Source organism: Amblyomma americanum, chromosome 3, assembly GCF_052857255.1.
Source record: "Amblyomma americanum isolate KBUSLIRL-KWMA chromosome 3, ASM5285725v1, whole genome shotgun sequence".
NCBI lineage: Eukaryota > Metazoa > Arthropoda > Arachnida > Ixodida > Ixodidae > Amblyomma > Amblyomma americanum.
In genome coordinates, this window is record NC_135499.1 from 186428606 (window position 1) to 186452982 (window position 24377).

Sequence of the window (24377 nt, forward strand, 5' to 3'; positions counted from 1 at the left end):
TTATATTTATTAACAGGGAAGAAGTAATCCATAGTTTACGAATTTTTTTTGTTTCCAGGTCTATCTTGCCGTAACGGAAATGCTTCATCATAACATAGGATCAATTTATCAAAAAACAAGTTGTACGCGCTGTTTGGGTTCCATTCGTGTAGTACAGGACTCCAGTCAGTGGCCTCGACAAGGGAAAAAAAAACTTCTGTAGCGCTCGGTCGCTGATAGCGCGGTAACAACGTTTCTCTTGCAGTTTACGACTTCTGTGTGTGTACGGGATGAAGCAGAAAGTCGGAAGATGATCGGTTATCTCTAGCGGTAGCAGTCCAGCGATACTGTCACGCATATTCGTGACACAAATATCAAGCAATGCTGCAGTTTGTGCTGTTAACCTTGTAGGTTTTGTAATAGCATTTCCACATGCAAATGAAGCCACGAGCTCAGTTTTTTGCATGGAACATCATCAGATAACATGTTGATGTTTATGTCACCCATTACCACCAGCGGGAAACCTGAACTGCTTAGGTAACAGAGCATGTCGTCCAGGAAGTCAAAGAAATGCAGTTTGTTACCTGTTGGAGGCCTATAAATGGCAACGACAAAAACTGCATCTAGACGAACCATTATACTTTCGAAATGGCTATTTATTATGGAGAATTCTTGAATTACTGCATACTTTGCCGGCTGCTTAACGTAGACATCCACACGGCCTCCTCGGCCGCAAGACCGCACTAACCCGTTGTACACATAATTCTCAAAATAAGGACGATTTTCATCTTTTGAGAGCCATGCTTCCATGAATTGCAGAATGTCCAATTCAATTTCCAGTGATTCGAATAAGTCTATTTCAAAATGAATTTCCACCAATTCGCCCAAGCTTCTACATTGGCTTATTGGAATTGAGAGGTGCGTTTTAAAAAGCTGCGAAGTTTTGTAAAAAATTAATCATGCCGTCTCCCCGAGGAAAGACAGCGTGAACTTCCTGCAGATAAAACAGTTCAACACGCATTCAGCATGTGCCTTGAAAACAGCGTTAAGTTTTAAGTGTTTCTTGATATTTTGATGGCTGCACGGTATGACGGCTTCAGAATACAGTTGACAACAGCTTTCGAGCAGTAAGTGAGAAGGAGCCTCACCGCAGCGGTGGCGTAGTCGTTTGAGCATCCGCCTCGCATGCGGAAGGTGCCAGGTTCGATCCCCAGTGCCGCCGGGTACACACCGGTGATACAACGGGTACAAGCTTGAGCCTGCCTGGTTCTCGGCTGCTCTCGGGTGAATTGCTTGGGAAATAGGTCCGTGACCCCACCTTGTGCTGAACAAAGAACCTTGTGCCATGGCGCTCTTTGGCCATGTATGCCCTTGCGCCATAAAAATCAATCATCATCAAGAGGGAGCCTTGCTTTCTCCACTCTCCTTAGCCTTGTGAATTGTGCAAAATACATAAGATGCGCAGCGTCTGCATTATAGTTTACTTATGGTAACAGCCAATATAAAAAGTGGCAAAAATACGGCGTGCGCTGCGAAGCGAAAATTCATCTGCGGTGTTCCTCCGGTGTCAGCACCAAAAATTCACCTCCGATGTCATCGACCTTGATTGTGACAGCATCTCGTTGTATCTGGAATATGAAAATGAGCAAATGTTTGTCACACTGCGTGCCGGAAGGGAGCAAGCGATTTGCTGGAGTAAACCTCTATCAGAATAGGGAATTGAATCAAAGAATTCTCACGCACACACAGCGAGATAGAGAGAGGCAAAACGTTTATGCATTGCTTGTAGCGCCCTGGGAGTCTTCATGGGTGGTGTCCTATAGTCCAGGACTGCTGCGGCGGCTTGGGCCCGCTCGACCAATGAAAGCTGATGTCCGGTTTCCCAGCTGGACAGCGCTACCTCCCACTGCTCCGGTGTTGCATTGTGTATGATTGGGACTGCAGTATTGTGTTGGCATCCCCATGGGGCGCGGTGTAATGAGGCTATCTCTCCGCGACCAGAGTATTCAGCATTCCGTTAGAACAGCAAATATTTAGAAGCATTACTCTATGAGGAAACAGTGCAATGTTTACGAAGCTGTTGCGTCGTGCTACGGCACACCTCCGTCCTCGTTTCCACACCAATTCACGTTGTATATGTGAACCATAACACTGCGCATCTGCACTCCCTTCCTCTTCCTCCTGTAGTACCGAGCCGCAGCGGCCAGATCTCCCGGCCACCGCCTCTAAGGTTGAGTGTTTCCCGCTCGCTTTCGCAGCAATGCGCTACGGTTGGCTGCGATGCTCTACATCCTGCTATTTGCGTTTCGTTTCTCTAGGCCGCCACTGATGGCTCAGTGGTTATGGTGCTCGGCTGTTGACCCTATAAAGAGGCGGGTTCAATTCCGGCCGCATTTAGATGGAGGCGAAATGCTCGAGGCCTGTGTACTGTGCGAAATCAGTGCATCCTAAAGAACCCCAGGTGGTCGAAATTACCCGGAGCCCTACACTAGGACGTCGCTCATAGCCCGAATCGTTTCTTTTTTTTTTTGACGTTAAACAGCATGAAACCACTATGAAACCTATTTGCGTTCTCCCTAACCCTCCACCCCCCCCCCCCCCAACCACACACACTACATACTAGATACAACCCCCCCCCCCCCCCCCCCGGTGTGCGGAAATATGCTCCAATGTCCCGCTATGTTTCTGCGATTTATAGTAAATACATTAGTGTGTCTGGCATAAAACAGGAATTAGAATGGGAACCCCTTGAAGTAAGAAGGAGAAAGCTAAGGCTTCAATTTTTTCATAATAATTTGCTCATAATATAATATATTACAATAGGATTTACATTCCTAGGGAGAAGTACATTTTTCATACACACTACAGATCCGAGCGGGTTGATCATAACCACACAGTGCGCGAATTCAGGTCAAGAACCGATATGTTCAAGATGTCATTTTTTCCTCACTGTTCCAGAATGGAATGCTTTGACTTCATTTCTTGTTAATATTACTGACAATGACGTGTTTGCATTGTCATTGTGACTGCCCTTGTAATAATTCTTTTTTTGCTTTGTACACCCCCCCCCCCCCCCCTCACTGTAATGCCACTGTGGCGCTGTGGGTAAATAAATAAATCCAGGGTATTTCGCCATTAACAGCTTTCGCTGTAGAAGCGAACGGTATCTCCACTTACACGAGCTTGTATATGGCCACGAGACGTTGTAGAACGGCGAACTAGTTTTCTGGTCTGGAAATGGAGTTTATGCGTCCCACGGCGGTGACCACGCGTAACAAAGGGTCTTGTAGAGGTAGTGTAATCACCTTCAGATGTCCAGGTCGTCACTGAGCCATCCGTGGTGCCGTCAGTAATGTCTATCGTCCACTCGTGAACGTCGTCTAAAATCTTGTAAGTGGTTGTCTTACTGCGCCTACTTCGGGAAGTGCCCCGGGTACTCCGCCGCATTCCGGCCTCGACTTTCAGCTGTCGACCCCCGATGTTGCTCTGGTCGCCGTAGCCCCGTGAGGCTGATGGTCCCACGATCTTCTCCAGTGGCAACCCAGTTACTGCGGCCTCTGTGCGCACGTCTTGCAGGTCGCCCCCTCTGTTCATTGCCGCAACAAAAACCATGGCCCATATCGTGGCACAGACAGCTGCCGCGGCGAGAAATAAAGCCACGCTGTAGCCACTCTTGCCTCTGGGTCTGTTGAGAAGAAAGGCAGTTGAGGACGATGGTGGCGGTTCCGGTCCGTTGTGGCCCAAGTCCCATGGTGAAGGGTGAAGAGCAGCAGGTGATGGCGGTTCCCGCAGGGCAACAGGGATGACACCGGCATCTGCAATTTCGGTGGGGAGCGTCACCAACGTAGACGACATGTCGTGTCGCATCGGCATGCTGGGCCTTCCAGTACCGTGACGTCGGGGCAAGGAGTGAAGCATCTTGTTGAGAATTTTGTCCTATCTTACGGACTCATAGCTCCCCACGAGGCGCCGTTGCTTGGAGGAAAGGCCGTACCTTTTTCGTGCTTTCCGGTTCCACTTCGGAGGCTAGCGGTGTTGCTCACCTGAGCTGGTGGACATCTGCCCAAGCAAACGCGCTTCTTCTCTTTTGTCATCGGATGCCTGTGCTCGTGCAACGCTGCTAATACTACCGGACTGCACACTGTACGCATGACAAAGTGGATGAAAGAAGAAGATGATGATGATGAATTTTTATGACGCAAGGGCATCTGTGGCCAAAGAGCGCCATGGCACAAGGTATTCTCGTTTTGCTCAAGGTGGGGACATGGACCCAGTTCCCAGGCATTTCACCCTGAATAAGCCGAGCACCAGGCGAGGGGAAGCTTGTAGCTGCTGTATCACCGGTGGGTACCCGGTGGCACTGGGGGTCGAACCCCGCACCTCCCGCATGCGAGGCGGAGGCTCAATTGACTAGGCAACCGCTGCGGTACGGATGAAAGAAGAATATGGTTTCAATGTATTTAAGTAATATGCGTTTTATGTCAGCGCTATAGTTACCAAACAAGCACAAGAAAACCATTTGTCCCCTTCCAAGAGAGAGAGAGAGAAACAGCTGTACTGCCGTGGAATATCAGGATTTGGAGCAGGTGGCCCTAGAGTGGCCCCCTGGTAGGGGTTATTGGTTGCAACAGCGCAGGGCCAGCGGCAACATAATAGTACAGGTTCGTGGAACTTGTTTGAACCACCACATTGTTAGGTTTAAATAAAATAGGCCTTACGTGCAGAAACAGGTTGTTTTGTTTTCTTAGCCAGGCAGCAATATGAATCACGATGCACACAGGAATATTTCTGTACCAACAATCTGAGGCAGGGCTCAGTGAGTGAAAAAAATTGCATCGGCTTCACAGGCGCTGAAATTATTTACTTGGAAAATTAAAGACACCTGAAATGCTTAAAGTAGTGCCCTTTCCGCGGACACAATTTTGTCATCGTGGCCAGTAAGCATCGCAATCCTCATACACGCTGCGAAATCGGTATCCGTCAAGGCGGGCTGTCAACGGTGCCGCCGTGGCCGGTTGCTCAAACATTCTGGTTTGCGCGAGAGTTCGCGCTGGCGCTCGCAGCTCCAGATGCTCCATCGGCGACGCCAGTGCCGAAGGCAGCGCACCTACAAAGGATCAAGTCAGGAGTCGAACCAACGACGTTTAATTCCTGTAGCGGTGTGTGGTGAACTTGTCATAGATGCATCCATGGCTGCCGTAAGCTGGGGCGTCGAGACGGTGGTGGTAGTCGTGAAAATGTCCACTTCCCACACCCACCGCGACCTCCACTTGGCAGCACGACTGCGGCAGCAGCCGCCACAACCTGTGCCGCGGCTCACGCATTGCCGCTACGAGTGGGATGGGGAGAACGGGGAGGCCAGAAGACCAGCAGCGGAGCTGCCTCTTCCCACCGTCCCCTCTCCGTCTGCCTGCTGCTATTCGCCTTGCGTCGCCAGCGCGCTCCGCCGTCCCCGCTCCCGACGAGCGAAAGCCGTCGGCGCCGGAATCACGCGAGCAACCGCGTGGCAGTGACGGGCGCGCGCTGCTCGTGCCGTGACTTTTCTTGCGTTTGCCTTTGAGGCGGTGGTGCCTCAAGTGCTTTCGCACGCGGTATAACGATGGTAAAATACCACAATCTTTTATTTAAACTCTTCCGCATAAACATAAGTGGTCCAGTGAATTTTGCGCTGGGCATGTACGTGGGAGACCTCTGCGTCCACGTGAGCGGTTTTTTCTTCCTCGGGTGTCTAATGTACACGGTCGTCCACATCTACCTTGTACACCGCTCTGCGTGGCCAGCGCTCCGCGGAGCGCCTCTCGCGGGTGCCTGGGGAACTAGCGCGCAAGCGCAGTGACAGCTGTAGGTTAAGCCTCCGCTGCGTCGTCTGCCTAAGCGCGGCGGTTCCGGCATGGCGAGCTTGCTTAGCGGTAAAGGTAACTTTGCTCTTGCTATGCGAACGAAAATCGAGGGTCCGGCACGGTTCCTGAGAGGGGCAGCACCTTCGCTTTGTTCTGTACAGCACATGGTAAATCGAGGGCAGTTGCTTCTCGTGCGTGTGCGTGTGTGCGTCCGTGCGTATGTGTGTGCGTGTGTGTGCGTGTGTGCGTATGTGCGCGTGTGTGCGCGTGTGCGCGTGCGTGTGCGTGCGTGAGCGCGCGCGTGTGTGTGTGTGTGTGGGGGGGGGGGGGTCTATCATGTTTATGTGCTCACAAAAGTAAAGACTGTCACGGGAAAAGCTTGCTCGATGCTTGAGCCAAGTCTCCATGCTGTGATGACATTTCCACAACTTCGGCTGCTTCGTGCCGAGTAGCTAGAATATTCTCGCGACTCATATGTTTGTTTCCATCAGCTCAGTTGGGCGCCGCAAAGTTAGCGATAATTCATGGTGCAGCCTAACTTTCGATCTTTAAATTTGCGAAACGTTCGATTCGTTACTAACCTGAAAACAAGAATGTGAAGAAGTTAGGAATTTTAGGGAAAATGCCTCATAGCATACGGGTGTTACCCGCACCACGGCCTTCATGCGCTAGGGAATTTAACTCGCCTATGCACCGCCCTAAACTTCTGCTCTTTTGCAGCAATTTTCTTCGTGCTATTCATGCAAACAGATAAAAAAAGCGTTCTATTTGAATGTTTAGTTAAGTTCATACCGGGTGATCGCTACACACAAGAATCAGCGTGAAGTATTTTTAATGGGCGTCTGCTTTCCTCTGGTCTCTACATTTTGAGCATCTTCTTGTGTCCAATGCATCTGGATGGGTTTCATTATTTTCATATTGAGAGCATGTGTCTCCTGGTTACTGTCTTCGTCACTATTTTGAGTTGTTCAATAGCCGCTAAGGAGTCCGTGTAGATATGGGCTTCTCTTATAGACGCTATGTTATTTATACACTCCATTGCATCACGGATAACGTAGAGCTCCATCACAAGCAGGTCCGGATGGTTCGAGACGTATTCCTTGTGAGCGATTACATCAGAATCTCTAGGGCTAGTTCTTCCGCCCTTTTCTATGACCGATGTGTCCGTATAAGCTATACAGGTTCATGGACTTATATCAACCACTGTTTCAGTTTTCAGCCTTGCTTTCGTCCTGTTTCTAGTTATTGTAGTATATGCAGGGGGTCTATCATTTTCGGTGGCTGTGCTGTAACCTCATTGTATGCAGCTGCAACAGGCGTAGGGTGCTTTCTCTTGAGATGTCCTGCTGCCTCTCGTTGTTCAATTTGCGTGTGAATGGACGACAGTTTTATGGTATTCAAATCACAATTCTTCGTGAAAGCTGAAAGAAGAAACAAGTAGTGATCCTGGGTGTACGAAAAACACCTGATTTTGAAAATGCTTATTGTACCGTTCAGCCTTATATTGTTTATTTTATATTTTTATTACAACCTCAAATGCCCTATAAGAGGGGTCTTGCATGAGAGAGTGGAGTTCGGGGCACATGGTTGATTGACGGGTTATCTGAATGATGATGGGTGGTAATGAAGTAAGACAGCGTTGGGCAAGTCATTTCAGTCTTTTGCAGTGCGGACAAAGAATGATGACAGATGAAAACTTGTCCGGGCAGGGGGAGGGTAAACAGCCTTCTGGTGGTTCGTGCGGCTGGAGATGCGGTGGGCAGGGCTGATAACAGACTAGATCATTAAATGATAGTAAAAATTACGAAAAAGGCATAGTCCTGCAATAGTACGATGGTCTGCTGAGTTTGAAAGATGAGCATTACGTTTTAGTTCAGTGACACTTACATGATTAGAATAGGCCGAGCGGATGAATTTTGCTGCGAGGTTTTGTCTTGCTTCCAGTAAGTTGAAAAGGTTACTTTGATAGGAGTCCCAAACCGCGCACGCGTATTCCAGTTCGGGACGAATGAAAGATAAATAAGCTAATAACTTTACTGATGGGGGGAGCTAGGCGAAGAGTTCGGCGAAAATAACCGAGAACAAAATCAGCACCGCTAATAATCTGTGTTATGTGATGTGACCCATTGAGATCGCGAGTTAAATGAACACCCAAGTATTTATATTCCATTACGGAAGTGATTTCGGAATTGGAGATTAAGTAGTTTCAAGTATGTTGGGAGTGATGTCGATGAAAAGGTAGAAGAGATGTTTTCTTCGCGTTTAACGACATTGGGCATTTGTTACACCAGGTTGTTACGCATTTTGATGTCAGATTGCAGGAGTTGAATGTCACAACTGTTGGTTATTTGGCGGTAAATAACGCAGTCATCTGCAAACATGAGCATGTTAGAACATAAGTTAGCTGGTAAGTCATTAATATAAATAAGGAAGAGAAGGGGCCCCAGAAGGTGCCTTCGGTTACCCCAGACAAAACAGAAGCATAAGAAAATGTACGCTTATTAGCTAGAACAAACTGCTCTCGGTAAGAAAGTTCAGAATCCATTCCAGAATAAAACAATTAAGATTTAGGCGTGAAAGTTTTAGAAAAAGCCGCTTATGAGTAACTTTGTCGAAGGCCTTTTCAAATTCAAGGAACAGGGCGCCAACTGGTATGTTAAGGTCGAGGCTGGAGCTTAAGATGTTAATGAGCAATGCTAATTGAGTGTCGCACGATAAACCTTTTAGAAAACTATGTTGAGCAGGCTGAAAAAATTGACTGAAACTAGGAATTTCATAATATGCGAGCGTATTACATGCTTCATTAACTTTGGAGGAATGCTAGTGGTAGATATAAGTTTGTAATTATGACGAGATGATGGTGGGCCCTTTTTGGAACTGGAATGATTTTGCCCACTTCTTTCCAGTCACGCGGTATAACACCTGATGAAAGGGACTGGCGAAAAATATGGGGCAATATGATGCTAGTATAGTATGCTTTTGGCGTTTGAGCACATTTGCGTTAATGCCGTCGATACCCGCTGATGACGTTGGTTTCGAAGCGTATATAATTTTTACAGTACCATCGGGGTCAAAAGTAATATCAGGCATGGACGGGAAATCAAAGGAAGGGAAATCTGGAAGGTCAGTATCTTGTTCGCTAGTGAAAACAGAGCTAAAGGTTAAATTTAAGAATTCTGCAATGTCTTGCTCCGCGATTAGATTGTTATCACCGTCGCAAAGTGTTAGCATATCGTTAGAGTTAGAATTGATGTATTTCCAGAATTTACGGGGGTTTGTGCGTAGCATGCTGGGTAATATGGATTAACAAAAATGAATGCTTGGTTTTGAGGCCTTCTGAGGTAAAAGATTTTTCAGTTTCATAATATTTTTGCCATGTATACGTGTTTTCAGATAGTGTTGCGGATTGAAAAAGACTTTCTTTTCTTGTTGTTAAGGCACTTTAGTGTATGATTGAGCCACGGCGATGTAAGGCGCTAGGTTACGGTAATTGTAGGAATGTATCTTTTAATGAGGCTGTGTATTTTGTTTTTAAAGAGTTCCCAGTTAGTCTCAGGAGTGCCTTGTTCAACGTGAATTAGGAACCAAATACAGAAAGCTTCGAGTTCTTGGTTAATGCTAGTGTAATCGCTTTTATCGTAAAGTGTGATTCTTTTGGTTGCTTTCTTTGGTTTGGGCAGGTGGCTGAAAAATGTGGCGTGGAATACTGAATGATCACTAAGTCCTGGCAAATAAGAAAGTGAAGATAGGGTTTCCGGGTGCGACGTTAATATCAGATCAAGTATGCTAGATGATTGAACAGTTTGCCTTGTTGGAGAGGATATCAGCTGGGTTAAAGCGAAGGTTAGACACGTGTTGATAAAATCGCACTCAGGGGAACTTGGTAATGTCTCGGATGGGTTAGACTAATCTATTGCGGGGAAGTTAGCCACCTAATACGAAAATAGTAGCATGTGAGAGCTTCGTGGTTACTGTGTGAAGGGCGCTGTGAAATAGACGAATGAAGGAAGCGTCGCTATCTGGCTGACGGTAACAGGCACAGATTACGGTGGGAAGAAATGAGGCGTTAGAGCAGATAAATAATATTTCTGCGATGGTTTTAGGAAATATGGCCGGTACTTCGTTGTTGCGTATGGATTCATTCAGCCACGTTTCAGTTAGTATGACTGTGTTGCATTCAGTTGTGTCATTGATACTAGCCAATGCATCGCGTTTCGGTAGGAGGCTTCTGATACTAGTGTAAAGAAATGAAATTGAGTTTGAATTCTCTTTATGTTGGTGACAAGCCGATAGCTACGGGGTACGTGGTACTACCTGCTGTGACGCGTGATCAAATATATATGTGGCATTTCCAATGGTCGTCTTGTTGTGACGGAGGGTGAATTTTTCTTTCGGCTATTTACAAATTTTATGAGGTTCTTACGGGGTTTACGAGTGCTGAGGGACTCTGATAGTCTTCAGAGATTATGTAGTTGGTCCATTTTAATTTATTTGCGTTAGTAATGACATGCTCGTATGCTTCTAAATGTGCGCATTTTACTATTATAGGTCCGTTCTTGTTCGTGTCAAAACGGCCGGGCTGGTGTGCCCGTTCATGTTCGGTTCAATTGAACTATTGAGGTAGTACTGCAGAGTTCGGAGATTATTCCGCCCACGTTTCCTGGCTGGTGTCTTCGAGCCCAAAAAATAAGTTACAACGACGAGCACGGTCGTCAGAGTCATCAAGCCTTTGGACAATATCAGCCATCTGACTCGCATTGTTTGCGGCCAGGCACTGGACGTTCTCAAATTGCGCTTTAAGGGAGCCTAATGAAGCACACTCATCTTCAATTTGCTCAAGTCTTGTTTTAATTTCGTCAAAGGTTTTTTCCTGATGCGCCAGTTTGGTACGGATAGTTTTCATTTCGCTTAGAAGAGATGCCTGCCCAGTTTTGATATCATCCAATGCCAGCAGTACTCCTTTATTTCTACCGCTGGTATTATCGCCGACGCCGGCGCGGGTGGTAAGCACAGGATTTAGCTCGACATCACCACACAGCAGTAAATGATTTAGCAAAGCATGTGTACAGTAAGCAACAAGAGTAGAAAAGCACTGTGGACTGGGCAGCACAGTCAGACCAGCGTAACGAGTTCGCTTTGCGGAAAGGGCGTAAGAATGTTTTACCTGCACGCGGCAAAGGTGAGGCATATTAGCGAACCTGGTCGTCGCAATGCCGCCGAGTCCACTGTGCCGAGTGTGCAAGAAGTGTCGAATATTCGAAATATTCGCTTCGAAATTTTTCGAAGAAAATTAATATTCGTTTCAAATTCGCTTCGAACTCAAAAACCTATTATTCGGACATGGCTAGTTAATTTACTTTGCCCATTCCTCGTATCGAATGGTACGCGGCAAAGGCGTACAATTAGCCTCAATCAGATTAAGCGGTGCTTCTGTATTATCCAGCCCGGCAGTAGAACTGAACAGAGTAATAAAGGAAATTAAGAGCACTTAGCGCGACCTCCACGTCGTCGTCATAAAGATAATTTCGATTACGTGCACTTAGTCAGAGGCGGAACGCTTTGTAACGAAGCAACCAGCCTCTAAGACACGGTATATCTGACGCGGATTTCCGCTCGGACCTTCGTGCAGCCGACGAAGAGCGGCAGTTTGACGTTGGTTATACTGGTTATACTCGCGCGCATCCCGTTTTCACTTCCAGCACCTCGCTACCAATTTTTAACTGCTGTTTCCTTCCGGGACAGTTGAACTTTACTTTCGGTTACTGCATATTATTCTTTACACCACCATTACTGCTTTGCCTGTGTAACTCATTAATCATATATTGCAGTTCGTCTGCTGAGTGACTTAGCAGAGGAAAGCAATGTCATCAGCGAATCGCAGATTACTAAGGTATTCTCGATTAACTCTTATGCCCAATTGTTTCCAATCCAGCCCTCTGAATAGCTCCTGTAAACAGGCAGTAAATAGCATTGGCGAGATCGTGTCTTGCTTCCTGACATCCTTTTTTATTAGGATTTTATTGCTGCCTGTAAGAAGGACTATAGTAGCTCTGCCCCTCAAATAATTATCTTCTAGTATTTTGACATAACGCAAGAGCCTTATGTATATTCCGCAATAGCTGAATGACTGCTGAGGTTTCGACTGAGTCAAATGATTTCTCGTAATCTATAAAGGCTATATAAAGGGGTTGCTTATACTCTGCGCATTTCTCTATCACTGGACTGATATTGTGAATATGATATATTGTCGAATATCCTTCACAAAAGCCTGCCTTTTCATTGGGTTGCTTAGAGACTAAGTTGTCCTGACTCTGTTAGTGATTATCTGAGTAAATACCGTATACACAACGGAGAGTAAGCTGATCGGCCCATAATTGTTGAAGTCCTTGACCTCTCCCTTCTTATGGATTAAGATAACGTTAGAGTTCTTCCAAGCTTCTGTTACGGTCGAGGTCATAAGGCAGTGCGTATACAGGGCGGCTAGTTTTTCTAGCACAGTCTCCCCTCCGCTCTCCAGCAGATCTGTTGTTATTTGATCCTCGCCACCTAATTTCACCTTTTTGATTTCTCCTAAATCTTTCTTAACTGCACCTTTCGTTAATGGCGGGATGTCCCAGTGCTGTGCTCTACTGCCTCTCTCATTACGTTCTTGTTACAATGGCTAGTGTATAGATTTGTGTAGAACACTTCGGACCCTTTACTATCTTATCCATACTGCCAATGACATTCCCTCTTTGTTTCTTACGAACACCATCTGGTTTTTGCCTATGCCTAATCTCCTCTTCACCGCTTTCAGGCTACCCCCGTTCTTTAGAGCATGCTCGATTCTCCCCATATTAAACTTCCTTATGTCGACTACATTGCGCTTACTGATTAACTTTGATTGCTCTGCCAGTTCTGTTCTGTCAGTGGGATTAGACGCTTACATGCTTTGGCTTTTCCTAATCAGATCTCTCGTCTCCTGAGATAGCTTGCCGGTATACTGACGAACCAACCTACCGCCTACTTGTACTACGCATTCCGTAATGATAGCTGCGAGATTATCGTTCACTGCTTGAACATTAAGGTCGTCGTGCTCAGTCAAAGCTGAATATCTCTTCTGCAACCATATTTTTAAATTTCGCCACTTTACATCAAACCGCTAACTCGTTAATGGGCTTCCGCTTCTCTATATTCTTCCGTTCAATCTTCAAGTCGAGGCTAATTCGAGACCTTACCATCCTGTGCTAGCTACAACGCGCTATCCGAGGACCTCCGCATCCTGCATGATGCTAGTGTGAGCGCATAATATAGAGTCCACCCAGAGCAAGTAGAGACCGCAGATGTGCATCACTAGAGGGAAATAACTAGAAGAATGAGAATGAGGTGGAGCGCATATGGCAGGTTCTCTCAGATCATGAATAGCAGTTTACCAATATCCCTCCAGAGAAAAAGTGTACAACAGCTGTATCTTATCGGTACTCACGTAGGGGCAGAAACATGGAGGCTGACGAAAAAGGTTCAGCTTAAGTTTAAGGACAACGCAGCGAGCCATGGAAAGAAAAATGATAGGTGTAACGTTAAGAGACCGGAAGCCGGTCCAAACGCGGGTTTGTGTCATCCTAGTCGAAATCAAGAGGAAGAAATTGGCTTGGGCAGGGCATGCATGTAATGTGAAGGCAAGATAACCGCTGGTCCCTAAGGGTAACGGAATGGATTCCAGGAGAAGGCAAGCGTAGCAGGGGGTGGCAGAAGGTTAGGTGGGCGGATGAGGTTAGGAAGTTTTAGGAAGAAGGAATATGCTTTGAATGAAGAAGCTTTGTCCTGCAGTGGGCATAGTCAGGCTGATGATGATCATGATACACGCGCGGCAATGACTACCGATGACACTGACCTTACCGATTCACCTGACACGCACAATTTCTAGTGTGCCATGCCTAGGACCTGACAGACAACGCAAGGTGTGCACTGGAGCGTACTATGAAGGGAATTCACTCTGCCTGAATTTACTTCAGATTGCAGTAGACCTAAATTCCTTCCCGCGCATCCCTCGCTCAACAAAAGTCAAAGCGTAGTCTGGAGGCAGTTACAAACAGGGACCTTTATTAATATGTACAGTACTCACAGATTGAAATAGGACATTCGGAGCGCGTGGCCGTCGCTTCATGGAGCGCCGCCCGTAGACGCTCATGGAACCAAGGTGGTGCATTGTGGTATGGCGTGAGAGGGAGAACATCTACAAAGCAGAATTGTTCCTTCCAGTAGCCAATCAGCCGGCCTGTGGTTTACCACATGCCTGCGTGGCACTGCAAGGCTAGCGCTCCGAATGTCCTATTTCAATCCGTGAGTACTGTACATATATTCCAGATTCGCCCCCGACGAATACAGATCGGACTGCGTTAATTGCGGGGCACCGAAAGCAACTCTCAATCACATTCCTTTTGAAGGCCTCTTGTACAAACGCTCGGAGCACTTACGACTCTCCAACCTAGAGCAGTGCAAGTTGACGGAATAGTTGGTTCTGCGTGGGGAATATACAGCGCAAGGCAAATATTTCTAGACTTCCTTTTCCACAACGCATACCTGCTGTTCCTACGACGCCGGAGGTAAAAAGCCACTCCTTCCATTTGCGTCTGGCCATACGACGGTAGCGAAGCAAAGCTTTATCAGCCTCTGCTTTCGCAATGTCCTTCAAAAACCTTGTGATCATCTGCTTCAATATACCTTTAACAATCAAGTGAAGAGTCTTCCTGCAGGGGACGACCCCTTACTCTCCTGGTCTCAGTCAGTAGCCGGCAGCATGATTAAGAAACGCGAACAAGAAAATTCACCGGCTGCAAAGGGAACGACCGCAAAGATGTCGTCATGTTTCCCTGCATGCACAAAGTCAGCGGTTGTTTGAATAAAGTCGGTCAGCGCGTAAGCGTCGAAGAGTTTTTTTTTTTTTTTTGGCGCCTAACAAGCTTTCTTCGCTATGTTCGAAAGTAAACAGCCAACAGTTTCATCGAGGCTGCGGGCAGGCGCATGGCAATCCATATGTTTCTTGTGCTACCGGAGTCATCTGTTAGGTGCCCTCATCTTTTGGGAAAAGTTACATTGGTCAAACTGGGAGGCGCATAAATATCAGGGTTCAAGAACATGCAAACAATGTCAATAACACTAAAATTTCCGGTAATCTTGCCGAGCGCTGTAAGAAATGTGATACAAAGACTTGCGCTTCATATTTCGAAGAACGTGTCTTTATCGGAAAATTGTGAGATCGTACAACCAAGGGAAATAATGCAAGCCCTCGAAATTCATCATGCAAAGGAACAGTGCGTAAGCGCACCTTCTCTGCTTCTGTCCAAGAAAGAGCTGAAATTCCTGGGCACAGCAGGGCATGTATAGTGAGTGCAGTCGTCAGCCCCAAGATGTTTTACCTTCTTGAGAAATGGTTTAACATTAACTCTTTGTTTACTTTTCCTTTTTTTTCCTTTTTGTAGTCCCTTTTGTCCCTTTTAAGCACTATTTTTCGTCTTTGCTGTTTTTTTTTTTTGTTTGCGTGATGGCCCTTACCACCTCACAGCTTTTATCGATTTTGCTGCTTTTGCCACCTTTATCGCCTTATCGTGTGCTTTCATTCATTGGCACAGCTATGAATTCCGGTGACCGCGCAGACTTTTTCTTCATGTACAGCCCCCTTGTTCGACTACATGTTGATTGTGGCTCCGAAATAAGATTCGTTTTAAAGTCAGCGCCCGTGTGCGTCTTTTACTATTTCTGTCCATTTTCTTTGCCTTGCGCTGTATATTCACCCTAGAGAAGTGCGAGACTGCGTTGTCCAGCATGTACCCGGAGGTACAACTCCGTGAGACGGGCAGGACCGAAAGGGTCACTGCAAGGCTGTGCTGTGTAGCCACCTGACCTCATCTGGAAGAGAGCCTGCTATGAACGTCTTGTTTATTGATTTTTTTTAGCAAATGCAGGTTTGCCATCGGATCGAGGCTAAAGGTGATGTAAAAGTCACCTGACAGGGCCTTCGGCACCACAGATTACATGTGCAACACAACATGGCGGGCATGGAGCAAAACAAAACTGTCAGTCATTGGTCGCGGATACATTGCATACAAAGTCATTTAAAAAAAAACACTTTACGTACATCAAACGAACAAATACAAGATCAGAAATGCGAGGACACAGCAGGAATAGGGCAGAAATAATCACATAAGTTCCACAAAGTATAGTTTAGTTTTTTTTTCCTGAAAGATGACAATGATGATGATTGTTCAAGAAGATCAAATGTGCAAGGGTAACTGTTCAGAAGGTTCGGGATTTGCCAGTGAATTAACTGCTCACCATACCCTGTTCTTATACGAGGCTTTAGAAAGTTGGCTTTTCTTAAATCATAGTGTGGATCTGTATTGGTAAACATATTTAAAAACGTACCACAATCAGTTTTGCATTGCATGTATATAAATTCCGAACATCGCATGATTCCCATTCTCACAGTTCCGATGAATAAAATTGTTATACTACTGCTACTGCAGTGTAAATTTACACAGGAAAAAATTCGTTACATCCGGCTGGTGCATGCAGCTCCGGAGATGTGATCGAATAAACCTAAAAGCTTGGTGCTCTTTTTCAGTCTCCGTGCTGCTAAAAAATTCTAGGCTGCCTATGAAGGAAACAGCATCACGCACTGGACAGTTTTCTCACCTATTATTATATCATCGTGAAAATCAAATGACAGATCAGTACGTAAAGCATCGCTTTGTCAAAAAGTTCGTAATTCATGTCAAGCCGGCACTGAGAAGCAGAGTCTGGCCTGTAATCTTATTTTACTGCGAATGAGCGGTAAAGAAGACGCCAGACTCATTCGCCACGGTATGGTTGTTGAGGGGCTGTTCCGATGCGACGGCGAGGTTATAGGCCCTGGCCACGGCCTCTCTGGAGGGTTGAGAGCCGTGTCTCTGCGTCGCGGTCACATCTTCTTGACCGTGTGCGGCTCTGTACACGACGATATCATAGTCAGACGCGGCCGTGGTGGTCACGAGTCCGTTTCGGACTGACAAGCCCAGGCGGAATACAAAGAAGAACAGCAGGATGCCCGTGAGAAGTCCCAGGACCATGATTAGCGTGCACGACGCCACCTGGGTCATTTGGCTGTCGACGAACAAGTGCATCGACTGCTCCATGGACATGGGGAGTCGTGCCGGTTGTCCGTACGCCATCGCTTGCATGGGCATCGCACCAAAGTGCTGGTGGTTGTAAAGGTGCTGTGGCGGGTTAAGACGGGAGGCCGCCGTGTGGAAGATCTGGGGTTGCGAGTAGGCCTGGTGGTGGTGGGGTGCTTGGAGCGCAGGGTGCGGTTGGGCCGGCGCCGCCTGGGCTTCCTGGGGGGGATGTGGTCCGTGCTCCAGCGGACTCGGTGGCTTCCCGGTGGGCAGTTTGGCCACCGGACCAGTCGACGCCTCGGGCGGTACCACAAGTCGCGGCGGTGGTCCAGCTGTCTCCGCCGGCACAAGTTGCTGAGGCGGAGCTCCGCCGCCGGGAGCGGGGCCCCAGTCGAAGTGGTGCAGTGGCCACTGCCATGCCGCTTGGATGTCTTCGGCGTCCTCGGGGCGAGAAGCCGAGGTCCCGGAAGTGACCGGCTGCTGCATCGCCCTTCTTCTTCTCAAGGCATGTGCAGGCGCGGTAGAATGGACTTTTTTTTCTTCAACCCAACTTGCTGCCCACGCGCGCATATCCAGACTGACCTAAGTGAAATAAAAATGCCGCCACCGTCCGAAAGACGTTGAAGTAACGAGCGTTAGCGGTTTGGTTTACTAGATGAAGAAAGCGAAGAAAAACGCGCCACTCGTTTCGAGAAACGGAATGTAATACCCTTTGAAACGGGGCTCAGTGGTCATGGCGCTGGGCAGCTGACCTGAAAGACGCGGGTTCGATCCCGGCCGCGGCGGTCGAATTCGATGGTGGCGAAATTCTACAGGCCCGTGTACTGTGCGATGTCAGTGCACGCTAAAGAACCCCAGGTGATCGAAATCTCCGGAGCCCTCTACTACGGCGTCCCTCATAGCCTGAGTCGCTTTGAGACGTTAAACCCCCATAAATCAAACCAAACCTTTGAAACGGGGTGGATTGCCACCATGCTCGGCTGCGCGTGCACTCAAGCCGCCTAGCGGAACGATCCCCACCTAGCGCCATCTATCAGAGAGGTTACGATGCACGTCTAGCCATTGTTGAGTTTCACCCCTCAAGATATGTCCCAAACGGAATTTGCTTCGTTTCGGGGTCAAGGTGGGCCTAGAACTCGGCTTACGATGCGATATGGTAACGCTTCAATTATAGTAATTGCATGTGTACAATGTTTACCTATTATTTAATTGTGGATTTATTTCTATACCACTACCCATAGGGTTTTATTTGCCTACCAAATTCGGTATACAACTGTCCCCGGATGGGTGCCCGTTGTTGTCGGAGTATATACAGGGTGTCCAGGTTAACTTTGGCCAAGGGTTAAAGAATAAGATATTTGAGGCCCGGGAAACCAATTGCATACAGTTACCAACCGGCTTGCGCATCATAGGCAATTTTTTGTTTTTCATTTATTACTTGGCAATAAATATTGACTTTACACAGGAAATGTGAATAGTAAAGTTGCAGAGCACCTTCAGAAACCCCCAATTTCGTTTATTTGCGATAAAGAAAGCCTGACGTATATATTTTTTCCGAGCTTCAAAGAAAGCCCGCGGAATACGAAAAAAATCACGTGACTAGCGCACTCGCGCGCCACAATTGTGCTGCTCTCAATCCTGGCTTGAGTGAACGAAATCAGCTGCTGGCAAGGCGCGACGACCCCATTGCTCCGGCAGGCCGATATGTCGACGGTGGTTGCGACGCCCGCGCGAGCCAGTCTGCAAGCGTGACGGTGCTGCACCTTGCAGACTGGCTCGCGCGGGCGTCGCAACCACCGTCGACATATCGGCCTGCCGGAGCAATGGGGTCGTCGCGCCTTGCCAGCAGCTGATTTCGTTCACTCAAGCCAGGATTGAGAGCAGCACAATCGTGGCGCGCGAGTGCGCTAGTCACGTGATTTTTTTCGTATTCCGCGGGCTTTCTTTGGAGCTCGGAAAAAATATATACGTCAGGCTTTCTTTATCGCAAATAAATGGAATTGGGGGTTTCTGAAGGAGCTCTGCAACGTTGCTTTTCACATTTGGTGTCTAAAGCCAATATTTACGCATTTCGAAAAATGAACTTAATTCCTAATTAAATAAATGCAAAACAAAAAATTGCCTATGATGCGTAAGCCGGTTGGTACCTGTACGCAATTGGTTTCCCTGGCCTAACTCAAATTTCTTATTTTTTTACCCTTGGCCAAAGTTATCCTGAAACCCAGTCTCTATAAGCCGAACGAATGTATAGCGGTCCCGTAACGGGACAGTTTTCCTACCCGTTTTAGGATATTTTTTGGTGAGGGGAGGGGGGACGGGATGAGAGGGCACAACCAATTTTAAAGCTCGCCATCTTGGATTCGATATACTGAAACTATGCTGCAATTTCGTCCCCTGATGTCACACTCACATGGTTCCACCTCTATCCACCTTATTGAGCCGTGACGTCATTACTGGCACGGGCAGGTGGTTGTTTCTACAATGATATTGTAGATGGCACTACATGCGAGATGCGCTGTTTTGTAATTGCAGCCACAGATGGCGCTTTGATCTCAGGGTGGTAGGAGACCTCACGAAATCTCGAAACATGATGAGTAGTTGCTGCCACAGATAGTGCTGTGATCAAGGGTGGTAGCAGACGCCACGAAATCTCGAAACGTGATGAGTAAGAGCTAACGCTCTTAAAATAGAAATCACCGCTTTGCCTTTGATACAGCGCCCAAGGGGAATAAAGATTCAAGACTGAAAACGGCGCGAAAAACGGGACAAGATAGAGAGAAGCAACACACACACAGCAACACACATCGGTGCTGTGTGTGTTGCTTCTCTCTGTCTTGTCCCGTTTTTCGCGCCGTGTTTAGTCTTGAAACATGAACCAACTCGCCCAACAATCCTCCCTTTTGCTGGGAATAAAGAGTGATGGACGAAATACCACGATTTTCCACTGTTGATTATTTTCAAATTGTATATCAGTGGAAGATAATAAATTTCAGCAAGCCTATCTAGGTGATCGCCAGCAAACGTCAGCATGTAAAAAATAGTGTAATAAAAGAATTCGGCAGAGACACTTAAGACTCAAGAAGAGGACAAATATGGGCTGGTTGGTTCAGTTTTGCAGAACTAAATGAAACAGCGCTACGGAAAATGAGACTAGTGAAGGTGCTGGTGTTTACCCTTCTCTTGTCTCGTCTTCCGTAGAGCTGTTTTATCTAGCTCTTCAACACTTAGGACTGCTTGCATGTGAGGATGAGAAAGCATTAAAATGCCCAGTCAAGCTGCGGTGCAGAATGATTATGAGTAGTGATTGAGACTACGAAGCATTACTATGCATAATGGTTGCACAATATCTATACATCTTACCTTACGCTACTTGTAAAGCGCTGAGTCATGCCACTTTGCAGAATGATTATGATAATAAGTCATCACTACGCATTGTTGTACAAGACCGCCGACGCCAACGACGACTCTGGCTTTTCTGCGACACGGGAACTTTAACGCTATCACGTTAAAACAGATCAGAAATTCGTCACTGTGCTCTCAGACAGACAGACAGAAAAACTTAATTGCTGTGAGTTTTAGACCCTGCTGGGTCCTTGGGCCACTGCGCGGTCCCACACTGCATCATGTAGGTCATGTCGGGACATGACGTCGGCAGACCGAGCCACCGCAGCCAGCTGCGATGTCGGGCCTGCAGACGTGAGCAGGACCTCCCAGTCCTCCCAGCTCGAGATGGCGCGCTGTCCCCTCGGGAGAGGGTCAGCAGGGCAGCCGAAAAAAATATGGGAGAGCGTGGCGTGAGGGTCACCGCATAGGGAGCATGCAGGGGACGTGCCACAGTAGTGGGATAACAGCTGAGGGGATGACAGAGAGCGGGTCTGGAGGCGTCTGAAGAGGATCTGTTGAGAGTGCGTAAGAGAGGGGTGGGGAGGAGGGCAAGTCCGACGGTTCAAATGGGGTATTTGCATGAGCTCTGCAAAGGTGTGTGCCCGCTCCCTCGAGAATCCTGGATCGAGATTGTCCTGCGCCCGGCAAATCAAACCCCGGGCCAATTTATAGCAGCCTCGTTTCCAGGGTTCCCAGAGGTAGCCGACACCCACTGGAGCTCTACCCAGCGGCGTAAATTTTTGGTAGGGGTGTTCAACAATTGCCAGGCAGGGGTGTGAATCCTGCTCCTGGCAAATTTGGACAGAACCGTTTTGGAGTCGCTGAAGATGTATTGGCCGTCCGAACGTGCAAGGGCTTAAGGCAATGGCGGTCTCCTCTGCCTCCTCGGGCGTAGAGCCCGAGGGAAGACGGTGAATTAGGGGGTGAGGTAGGGTGGGATTGTAGGCAAATTCTACCGCTTCATGCGCTGTACATGCGGTGTCTACCCAAACGGCATCGTGGGCTTGCCTATAATACTTATGGAGGACATTAGCGCGAGCTACGTGGCGAGGGAGGTGATATTGGGGATGGACGTTTCGAGGAAGGGGTTTCACAACGAGAGGTGTATGGATGTATCGAGGGATGGCTATAAGGGTTGACTGGTTAGCTGGTATGTTGATGCGAAAGGAGGAGAGTATATGGCGGCCAGTGGCGCTCGCGGCAAGTCTAAGGTACTGTGTCTGAAGGTGCGCGTCAACTAGCCCCTGAATGGTGTTATGCATGCCTAGTGCAAGGAGTTAGGCTGTTCTGGTGCTACGAGGTAGGTTTAGGGCTGCCTTAGTCGCAAGGCGGATAATGGAGTTCACGCGTTCGGTTTCCGTGCGGTTCAATTTGAGATATGGAGTTGCCTATAGAATGCAGCTAAGCGTAAATCCATGCACTACTTTCATGTTGTCCGCTTCGTCTAAACCCTTGTTAAGGGAAGATATTCGGCGTACAAGGTGCAACACGGATTGTGTGGCGGCCTTGAGTCTTTTAAGGGTATGTTCATTTCGTCCAGAATCCTGCAAGTGGAGGCCACGGATGCGGAGGGCGGGCGTGATGGGGATAGGGGATCCTTTTAAAGCGATTTGGATGGGCGAGTTAGCGCCAGATTTTGGTATATAATTAGGAAGAGCGCGGACAGGGGGAACATTCGAGCCCGATGGATGACGCCTGAGAGGAGATGGTGTCTGCTGCTAACTGAAGAGTTTCCTCAATTTCCCCGTTAGCGCCATAAGTGGTCCATGTGGTAATATCATCAGCGTACAGGGTATGCTTTAGGTGTGGGATTAGAGCCAGTTTGGGAGCTAGGAGGATGAGCGCAAGGTTCAAGAAAGGGGGAGATAGGACCACCCCTTGAGTGTTTCTGAGCTCTCCGAGTGTATAAGGGGGTGTGGTAATCTAATCTATGTGCAGGGAGGCAGTGCGGCTCGAGAGAAAGGTGCGAGCGTAGTTGTAGGTTTTAGGGCCTACCTGTAGAGTCTGCAGTTCCCGTAAGATTGCATCGTGTCGAATCCTGTCAAATGCTTTGGTGAGGTCAACTGACAGGATAGCTTTAGTGCGGTGGGGGATGGTATCATCAAGCACGTCATGCGTAATTTGAAGTAGGGCATCCTGCGCAGGTAGATGCGCACGAAAGCCGAGCATACTGTGATGAAAAACGTGTTTGTCTTCGATGTACTCTCAAGGGAAGTAACTTCATGATTGGCTAGTGCTTTATAGGTTTCATCAATAAGTTGTGTATTCAATTACGTGTGAAGGCGGCACGCCAACGGTTTTTGAATACATGGACCCGTCTTCCTCACGAATTTTTTGTCGTAGCCAAGACATGTTGCGTTGAAACGAGCCGACCAATCCTTCGTCATATATCGCTTGGACGCACGGACCGCATCATCGCTCGCTCCTCGACTTCATAACATCTGTTAACCTTTAAAGCAAAAGCTTTTACTATGCCATGCTGCGCGAGTTTCGCCGACTCCGCCGCCTTGACCTTCAGTGATCTTCAGCAGCTCCGCAGCTGCGCCGAAACCGATGAAGAGCTTCGAAAGCAGAAGAAAGACGCATAACTGGCCCCCTTAACAGTGGACACCGCATTCGCGCTTCAAGCCACGTGGCGATAGTGACAGATGTGCGCTGCATGCGTTGGCATTGACAACGTTGTGGCAGAAACGCGGCACTGAAGCCGTCGGCGTTCATTGTGTTCATTGGCGTTGACAACGCGTTCTAGACTCCGATGATTTTGAGGAAAGGAAGGGCGGATAACTGGCTCCCTGAGTCACTGGACGCCTCAGTCGCGCTTTGAGGTACGTGGCGGTGGTGAGAGAGATACATGTAGGCTGCAAGCATTAGCGCTGACAACGTTGTGGCGGACACGCGGCACTGCAGCAATAGCCCGCAGCGTTCATTGGGTGAGCAACCTCTCGCGACCAACCATCAACTGCCACATGCCAGAATGGTAGGGTGGGTGCACTGCCTGTCCAGTGTCCGGAACGCACTCAACGTTACAGACGCCAAGCCACGTCTAGTTTCCCGATACAACATGCAGCTTCCACTCTCTAACCAAGTTAAACAGTAGTTAAACCACAGCTAATTTTCTTTTCATTCGTTTACCATCCTTTTCTTTCAACCTCATTACATTCCCCTTTTATGCTCTGTGGCAACAAATATCGCATTAAAACGTTAGCTGCAGTTTTAGAGAGCGAAAGCTGTGGTGTATCGGGCAAGCAGACGCGGCTTGCCGTCTGTACCGTTGAGTACGTTCCGCACACTGGATAGGCAGAGCGCCCACCCTGCCACCTGGCAGGCGGCAGTTAAATTAATGGTTGATCGCGAGAGGTTGGTCATCTAATGAACGCTGCAGTCTATTCAACCGGCCTCTCTCAGCCAATCGAAAGGTGAAAGGTAAAGTTGTGCGACAACATGGCGGGCCACATATATTAAAGACTATAGCCACACATAACCTCTAGCTGACTTGAATGTCAACCAGCAACGCATGGCTAAATGGGCTTTAACCAGCGTAGTGAACCTTTCGCTTCAAAACGCGGCCTCGGACAAGACGCCTTTAAAATGGATGCCGCAGTGAAAACAATTGACGCTAATTTCGGGTGGCATGCAATTTATTGCGGCTGATTAACATGGAGGGACAACAGAGAAGCATCAATGTATCTTCCACACGCTGTTACAAGAGTTACAGCTATTTCACAAATTTTTGCCTTCGCATTTTGGAGGTGCGTATCATGTTTCAATTCTGGAAGTAGACTAAATATCACGTATATGAAGTATATAAAACCTTGATCAGTGCAGCTAAAACATTAGATTTCAGCAACAGACCGTTGCACCAAAAAATGGTGATGCTGCGAGTCCACATACTGCCAAAAAATTTTAGCAGATAAATTTGAATAAAAAGTCTACGCTTTGTTCCCGCCCAATGCTTGGGTAGTTTGGTCGACAGGGTCCTCGCTGTAATCCAGGGTATCATTCACAGAACACGCAGCTATCCTGCTGCGCACGCCAGGACCGG